General features: G+C 52.3%; 1 protein-coding gene across 1 annotated transcript in view; it reads left to right on the top strand.

Moving 5' to 3' along the window:
* Window positions 1-8,219: 8,219 nt before the first annotated feature.
* The window catches only part of PPP6R2 (protein phosphatase 6 regulatory subunit 2), a 96,792-nt gene continuing 96,014 nt past the window's right edge, over window positions 8,220-8,997 (top strand). Inside the window, exon 1 of the mRNA XM_031656145.1 lies at window positions 8,220-8,461. The gene's annotated coding sequence lies outside the window, so the exon portion shown is untranslated. The remainder of the gene's footprint in view (window positions 8,462-8,997) is intronic.

Here is an 8,997-nt window from a genome sequence, read left to right as displayed (position 1 = left end):
ACGTGTTGTTCGGATTATCTGGCCTAGGTGTGGGGTAGGCTGTCCCATCTAGGTTTGTCACAACAAAGTCGCCTAATGACACATTTCTCAGGACGTAGCTTCACCGTTGAGCAGCAGATGAACGTGTTGTTTTTTTGAGACGGAGTTTTGCTCTTGTTGCCCAGGCTGGAGTGCAATGGCACGGTCTCAGCTCACTGCAACCTTCGCTTCCTGGGTTCAAGTGATTCTCCTGCCTCAGCCTCCCAAGTAGCTGGAATTACAGGCGTGCACCACCATGCCTGGCTAATTTCTGTATTTTTAGTTTTAGAAACAGGGTTTCACCATTTTGACCAGGCTGGTCTGGAACTCCTGAGCTCACGTGATCTGCCCCCCAGGCCTCCCAGAGTGCTGGGATTACAGGCGTGAGCCATTGCGCCAGGCCAGACCGTATTGCTTTTATTTTTATTTTTAGAGGAAAGGTCTCACTCTCTCCCAGGCTGGAGTGCAGTGGCCCATTGCAGCTCACTGCAGCCTCGATCCCCTGGCTCAAGCTGTCCTCCCACTCAGTCTCCTGGGTAGCTAAGGCTACAGGCACATGCTTCCATACCCCATTATTTAAAAATTTTTTTTTTCTTTTTGTGGAGATGGGGTCTCATGTTGCCCGGGCTTGTTTTCATTTCTCTTGGGAATATGTAGAAACCAAATTGAGGCATAGCCTGGGTATATGTTTAGCGTTTCCCAAAGCAGCCATACATTTAAAAACATTCCCACCAGGCCAGGCGAGGGGGCTCATGCCTGTAATCCCAGCACTTTGGGAAGCCCAAGCGGGTGGATCACCTGAGGTCAGGAGTTTGAGACCAACCTGGCCAACATGGTGAAACCCATCTCTACTAAAAGACACAAAGATTAGCCAGGCATAGTGGCAGGTGCCTGTAATCCTAGCTACTCGGGAGGCTGAGGCATGAGATCCCTTGAACCTGGGAGGCGGAGGTTGCAGTGAGCCGAAATCGAGTCATTGCACTCCAGGCTGTGTGACAGAGCAAGACTTTGTCTCAAAAAAAATAATAATAAAATAATAATAATAATAAAAAGTCCTACCAACAGTGTATGAGTGTTTCATTTACTCCACATCCTTCCCAACATTTGGTGTTGCCAAGCGTCTTCATTGTAGCCAATGAGTGGGTAGTGGTATCTCGTGATTTTTAAAATTTTATATATATTTTTAGAGAAGAGATCTCATCCTGTCACCCAGGCTGGAGTGCAGTGATGTGATCATGGCTCACTGCAGCCTGGAACTCCCAGGCTCAAGGGATCCTCCCGCATCAGCCCCCCCAGGTAGCTGTAACTACAGGCATGTGTCAGTGTACCTGTGTATTCTTGTGACTTGAATTTGCATTTTCCTGATTACTAATGGTCTTGCGCATTTTTTTTCCCTGTGGTTACTGCACTGTCATTGTAAGATGTATTCTGGTATGACTAATGGTCTTGAGCATTTTTCCCCCCTGTGGTTACTGTATGCCATCATTGTAAGATGTATTCCGATTTTTTTTTTTTTTTTTTTTTTTCGAGCCGGAGTCTCACTCTGTCGCCCAGGCTGGAGTGCAGTGGCCGGATCTCAGCTCACTGCAAGCTCCGCCTCCCGGGTTTACGCCATTCTCCTGCCTCAGCCTCCAGAGTAGCTGGGACTACAGGCGCCTGCCACCTCGCCCGGCTAGTTTTTCGTATTTTTTTAGTAGAGACGGGGTTTCACCGTGTTAGCCAGGATGGTCTCGATCTCCTGACCTCGTGATCCGCCTGTCTCGGCCTCCCAAAGTGCTGGGATTACAGGCTTGAGCCACCGCGCCCAGCCGATGTATTCCGATTTTGAGGTAGGAGGCCGAACTTTATTCCAGACCAGATTAAAGACTGGCTGAAGGCCGGGCGCGGTGGCTCACGCCTGTAATCCCAGCATTTTGGGAGGCAGAAAAGGCAGGCAGATTGTGAGGTCAGGAGATCAAGACTATCCTGGCTAACACGGTGAAAACCCATCTGTACTAAAAATACAAAAATTAGCCGGGTGTGGTGGCTGGTGCCTGTAGTCCCAGCTACTTGGGAGGCTGAGGCAGGAGAATCGCTTGAACCCAGGAGGCAGAGGTTGCAGTGAGCTGAGATCGCGCCACCGCGGTACAGCCTGGGTGACAGAGGGAGACTCTGTCTCAAAAAAAAACCCAAAAAACAAGACTGGCTGCAACTGGGAAGAGGCAAAAGCACCTCTCCGTGAGACACGCCTGCCAGTACCATCTGTTTCCATTGCCATGGCAATGCCCACAAGTTACTGCCCCTTCCCATGATAACTACCCTAAAGTTAACGCCCTTTTTCTAAAACTTTCTGAATAACTTGCACCTTAATTTGTATATAATTAAAAGTAGTTGGCCAGGTGTGGTGGCTCACACCTGTAATCCCAGCACTTTGGGAGGCTGAGGCGGGCAGATCATGAGGTCAGTAGATCGAGACCATCCTGGCTAGATGGAGACCATCCTGGCTAACACGGTGAAACCCTGTCTCTACTAAAAATACAGAAATTAGCCAGTCATGGTGGTGGGTGCCTGTAATCCCAGCTACTCAGGAGGCTGATGTATGAGAATAGCTTGAACCCAGGAGGCAGAGGTTGCAGTGAGCCGAGGTCACGCCATTGCACTCCAGCCTGGGCAACAGAGGGAGACTCTGTCTCCGGAAAAAAAGAAAGAGAGAGAGAGAGAGAGAGGTAGGAGGCTTAGAGTCAGAGAAGTCAATGTGATGCTAGGATCTGAGAAAAAGAACCTGGAAGATGTTCAGCTGCTGGCTTTAAAGATGGAGGAAGACACTATGAACCAAGGGATGCAGGGCAAGCTGGAAAAAGCGAAGATACAGATTTTCCCTGGAGCTTCCCAAAGGAAGCCAACACCTGGATTTTAGTCCTGTAAGACTCATCTCAGATTTGTGAGCTACAGGACTGTAAGGTAATAAATGTGTGTGGTTATCAGCCACGATGTGTGTGGGGACCTGTGTCGGCAGCAACTGGAAACTAATGCATAGACTAGTTTATTCTGCCTGGTTTCTTGCACCTCACATTATGTTTTTGAGCTCATGCATATTGTTGCATGTACTAGTAGTTCATTCCTTCTCATGAATGGTATTTTTATATAACGTTTTCTTGTCCATTTACCATTTGAAGGACATTTGGATTGTTTCCAGTGTTTACTTATTATGACTTATGCTGCTGTGACATTTGTGTCCAAGTCTCTGTGGGGACACACATTTCCACTTTTGGGGGGTAGATACGTAGGAGTGAAAGTGTTGGGCTGTATGGTAAGTTTATGTTCAAACTTTGGAGAAATTATCAAACTTTTCTGAACAGTTTTACATTCCCACTAGGAATGTATAAAGGTTCCAGTTCTCCACATCCTCCCCGATGCTTAGTATTGTTCCAGCCATTCAAGGGGGCGGTCTGCAGCCGTACTTTATTGTGGATGAGTTTGGCATTTCCCTGAAGATTATTGATGTTGAGCATCTTATCATGTGCTTCTAAGTCATTCGTGTTAGCTTCTTTAAATAAATGTTGGCCGGGCGCGGTGGCTCAAGCCTGTAATCCCAGCACTTTGGGAGGCCGAGACGGGCGGATCACGAGGTCAGGAGATCGAGACCATCCTGGCTAACACGGTGAAACCCCGTCTACTAAAAATACAAAAACTAGCCGGGCGGCGGGATGCTTCGTGGTCCGAAGTTATTGGGAGGTTGAGAAGAGAATGGCGTGAACCTGGGATTGCAGCGAGCGGATCCGCCATTGCACTCCAGCCTGGCGATAGAGCCAGACTCAGTCTCAAAAAAAAAAAAAAAAATAAATGTTTATAGATCTTTTGCCTATTTGTTTATTTATTTTTGAGACGGAGTCTCTCGGCCTTTGTCGCCTCCAGGCTGAGTGCAGTGGCACTATCTCACACTGCAAGCCCCACCTCCTGGGTTCACGCCATTCTCCTGCCTCAGCCTCGAGAAGCTGGGACTACAGGTGCTGCCACCACCGGCTTAATTTTTTTTTTTTTTTTTTTTTTTGTATTTTTACAGGACAGGGTTTCACCGGAAGTTAGCAGGATGGTCTTGATCTCTGACTTCTGCGGATCCTGCCTCGCCTCTTTGGCTTCCCAAAGTGCTGATTAGGCATGGATTAACATGTCAAGGCCTATTTATTTTATTTATTTGAGATGGAGTCTGCTGTGTTGCCCAGGCTGGAATGCAGTGGTGTGTGATCTCGGCTCACTGCACTCCACCTCCTGGGTTCAAGCACCCTCCTGCCTCAGTCTCCCAAGTAGCTGGGACTACAGGCTGTGCCACCATGCCCAGCCACTTTTGTATTTTTAGTGAGAATTTTTTTTTTTAGAGACTGGTCTTACTGTGTTGTCCAGGCTGGTCTCAAACTCCTGGCCTCAAGTCATCTCCTCCTGTGTCAGCCTCACAGTGCTGGGGTCGGCGCCGTGGCTCAAGCCTGTAATCCCAGCACTTTGGGAGGCCTATGGGTGGACTTATGTCAGGAGATTGAGACCATCCTGGCTAACATGGTGAAACCCTGTCTCTACTAAAATACAAAACTAGTCATGCGGTGGCGGGCGCCTGTAGTCCCAGCTACCGGAGGCTGAGGCAGGAGAATGGCATGAACCTGGGAGGCTGAGCTTGCAGTGAGTCGGATCAAGCACTGCACTCCAGCCTGGTGATACAGCGGAGACTCCGGGTCTCAAAAAAAAAAAAAAAAAAAAAGTGCTGGGATTATAGGTGTGAGCCACCTCATATCTGGCCTGTTCCTTCTTATTTTAATTGATTAATTTATATTGTGGTCTTGCTCTGTCACCCACATTGGAGTACAGTGGCATGGTCAGCTCACTGCAGCCTCCTGACCCTCCAGGGCTCACAACTCTCCCACCTCAGCCTCCAGAGTAGCTGGGACTACAGCTGTGCACCACCCTCATGCCCAGGCCAATTTTGTGTGTTTCTTTAGAGTTTGGCGCTGGACACGCCTGTAATCCCTGCACTTTGAGCTGGTGGCGAGATCACGCCTGCCACGGGAACCCTGCTCACGCAAATAGGGTGGCGCTTGTTCTTAGTTATTTGGATGGGAGGGAATGGCATACCCTGAGATGGAGCTGCAGTGAGAGGGGAAGAGGCCAAGCCTGGCTTACAGGAGTGAAGACTCCACCTCAAAAAAAAAAAAAAAAAAAAAAAAAAAATTTTGTAGAGACAGTTTCCGCTGTGTTGCCTGCTAGACTGTCCTTTCTGAACACAAATCCTTAACTTATTACTTTATAATTAATCTCCTCTTATTGGATAATATATTATATATATATGTGTATTTTTTTTTTTTTTTTGAGATGGAGTCTCATTTGTCGCCCGGCTGGAGTGCAGTGACGTTGATCTCGTTCACTGTAAGCTCACCCCTGGGTTCATTAATTATTCTCCTGCCTCAGCCTCCTGAGTAGCTGGGACTACAGGCTCACTACCACCGCTAATTTTTGTATTTTTAGTAGAATGGTTCTCATCTGGTGGTTAGAATGGCCTGGATCTGACTGGATCTCCCTCACTTGTTCCCAGCATGGATGGATGGACTTGAATGGAATGGAATGAAGGAAGGAAGATGGAAGGAAGGAAGGAAGGAAGATGGACAGGAGATAGTGGAAGGGCATGGATAAGGATGGTGGAGGTGAGATAATGAATGGAAGGCAGGGCAGTGGCACGATGCAGTGGAGGGTCTAGGGCATGGTGAGGGTGGATGGAAGAATGGAAGGAATGGACAGGAAGGAGGGTGGAAGGAAGGAAGGAAGGGTAGAGGATGGAGGTGGTGGAGGGAGGAGGACAGGAAGGAAGGACATGGAGGAAGGACAGGGTGGACAGGAGTGGAGGAAGGAATGGAAGGAGTCAAGAGTGGCAGGAGGACAGGAGGAATGGAAGGAATGGACCGAGGAAGGAATGGAGGAGGGAGGTGGAATGGATGGAAGGGGGTATGTGTGGAGGGTGTGGGGTGAGTGTGGGGTGTGTGTGGTATGTGGTGTGTGTGGTATGTAGTGTGTGTGTACGTGGTGTGGTGTGTGTATGATTGTGAGTTGAAACACAGTGACCAGGGAAACCCCCACAGGGAAGGGCACAGTGCAGTCAAGATCCCGGAGGACAGTCCCAAGCACAGCAATGACCGAGGATGTCCCTGCGGGGATGCAAGGACATCACCAGCCAACCATCTGTGGCAGGAGGTCGCGATGGGAACCATGAGCAAGGGGAGTAGGAGAGGTGAGCTCAGGTCATGTAGGGCGCTGTGGGCAACAGCAGGGACTTTGTCGTTCAAAGCCTGTGAGGCAAGAGCTCCAGGGGGTAGGGAAGATGTGATCTGACCTATTTCATTTCATTTCATATATTTATTTAGAGACAGAGTCTCGCTCTGTCGCCCAGGCTGGAGTGCAGTGGCGCGATCTCAGCTCACTGCAAGCTCCGCCTCCCGGGTTCACGCCATTCTCCTGCCTCAGCCTCCCAAGTAGCTGGGACTACAGGCGCCCGCCAGCACGTCTGGCTAATGTTTTTGTATTTTTAGTAAGAGACGGGGTTTCACCGTGTTAGCCAGGATGGTCTCGATCTCTTGACCTTGTGATCCGCCTGTCTCGGCCTCCCAAAGTGCTGGGATTACAGGCGTGAGCCACCGTGCTCGGCCAATCGGATCTATTTTAACTGGACCCCTCTGGGTGCTTTGCTGATTACAGCAAGCTGACCTACAGCAAGTACTCCAGGATGGAAGCAGGGGCCCCGTAGGAGGCTATCGGGAGTCAGGAGAAAGAAACTGGTTTCGAACCAGAATGTTGGTAGTGGAGCTACCACATGTTGCCGTGGAGGGAACACATTTGCTGATGAATCCAGTGTGGGTGAGAGAGTAGGAGAGGGGCTCTTGCTGACCCCAGGTGCACTGGCTGAGCACAGGAGGGGTATCAAGATCAGGCAGAGAGTTGAACGTGCTTAGGGCAGCAAAAGGGAGGTAGGAGCATCTCCCGCATCTGGTGCCCCTGGCCCCAGTCCCCATTCTGCAGCTCAACTCAGCAGCGCCTCCCGCTCCTGCAAAGGAGACCATGGCGAGGGCATGAGAAGGGCACAGCCTACTGAAAGCAGGACGTCTCTCCTCTAGGTTGTGAGGCTGAGGCTTCTTTACCCCCACTTCCTGGAAGTTCTCTCAACGGAAATCTGCCAGAAATCTGACCCTTAGGATGCTAGGGGAAAAGCTTTGCTGGGGAAAGGCTCGCTGGAGACATCTGCTATAAAACCGCCGAGGAGGGTGCTTCTGACCAGGGGAGGGGACAGGCGTCGGGGAAGCCCGGGGCCACCAGCCGCAAGGCCAAGCCCTTTTCTCCTGCAACGTCTCTCTGGCGCCCCCTACCGACAAAGCCTAGCAGCGCCAGCTGGCAAAAGAGAAATACCGAATATTTGAGCCGCCCAGATCCGCTTTCCCTGAGAGCATCGGTGAATACTGGGCAATACACTGACAACTGGAAACAACGTTTAGAGATCCCTGAAGTGCGCCATGTTTTCCCAACATTTACCCACAGCTCGCTCTGACATCTGAAATAATAGTGATCATTTTTTGAGATTAGTTTGATGGAATTAAACAATTCCAGCACCTGTTAAATAGGCACATACTTAATTTCCAAAACGCCGAGCAAGAACTCGTAGGGCACCTGGAGAAAACAGTGTCTGGAGGCGGCTCAGGCGCTCCGGATCCAGGCAGGACGCGGGACGGGGAGGGGCCAGGCCTGGAGCCGGGGACTGAGCCTGCTCCTGCTGCTCCGGGCGTCCATGCCCCGCGGCCTCTGGGAGCGGCCTGTGGCAGGAGGGAGGCCCGGGAGAACAGGCCCTTTCCTGGGCCACGGGGAAACCCCTGCCCCAGGTGTGTGGCTCTCAAACTGCGTCGGGCCTCTGGAGGATTGTTTTGTGGCTACAACAAAATTAACTATGCTTGCACAAAACTTTAGCCATACCTCAAAGGGGAACGTAAAAGGGGAAAGACGGACTCTTACCCCACCCACTCCAAGACAGTGGACACCCCTCCGAGGCTGGGAGCCTAGTGCTTCCACGCGGGCTGCACAGAGTGCTCCGGCTCCAGGGGGCCCGAAGAGCTGGCCCAGGTCCCGGTCCCGCCCACCCGCGCGGCCCCGCCCCCGGCCGCGAGCGTGCGCGCCCCACGCGGAGACCCCGCCCCCGGAGCGCGCGCCCGTGTGCCGCCGCCGCCATTTTGGAGCGATCCGAGTGCCGCCCGCGGCCCCGAGTCGGTCTCGAGCCGCCGGCCGGCCGCGCCGGTGTCCGCAGGCGCTGCGCCCCGGGCCGGGCCCATGTGTGTGCGGCCCGCCCGAGGCCGCCCGGGCTTTGCCTCCACCAGCGCCCTGGCCTCCGCTCGGGCCTCCACACGGGCCTCCGAGGAGCTGCCGCGACGCCCGGCCCACAGGGCAGGTGAGTGCGGCCGCCCGCCGCTCGGACCCGGCCCCCAGTCAGCCATTGCCTCCCAAGTCACTTCCCCCCGTCAGTCAGTCCCCCCCAGTCAGTCCCCCCAGTCAGTGAGGTTCTGTCGCCCCTGTCAGTCAGTGCTCCTCCAGTCATTGCCGCTCCAGTTCCCCAGTCAGTGCCCCCCAGTCAGTCAGGTGCTCCTCCAGTCACTGCCCCTCCAGCCGTTCCCCTAGTCAGTCAGTGTCCTCCAGTCATTGCCGCCGCTAAATTTGCGCAGTCAGTCAGTGCGCTCCAGTCGTTCCCCCAGTCAGTGCCCCCTCCAGTCAGTCAGTGCCCCTCCCGTCATTGCCCTCCAGTCAGTTCCCCCCCAGTCAGTCAGTGCTCCTCCAGTCAGTGCTCCCTCCAATCATTTCCCCAGTCACTGCCCCCTCCAGTCAGTTCCCCCAGTCAGTCAGTGCCCTCCAGTCAGTGTTTCGATTGTTTTCTGTCAATAGGTTCTTCCCATTGTTCTCTCAGTCATCGTGTTCTTCCCAGTTTGTTCC

This window comes from Papio anubis, chromosome 16 (genome assembly GCF_008728515.1).
Source record: "Papio anubis isolate 15944 chromosome 16, Panubis1.0, whole genome shotgun sequence".
NCBI classification, from domain to species: Eukaryota; Metazoa; Chordata; class Mammalia; order Primates; family Cercopithecidae; genus Papio; species Papio anubis.
Note: the sequence above shows the minus strand (reverse complement) of the source record. Positions and strands in the feature narration are given on the sequence as shown.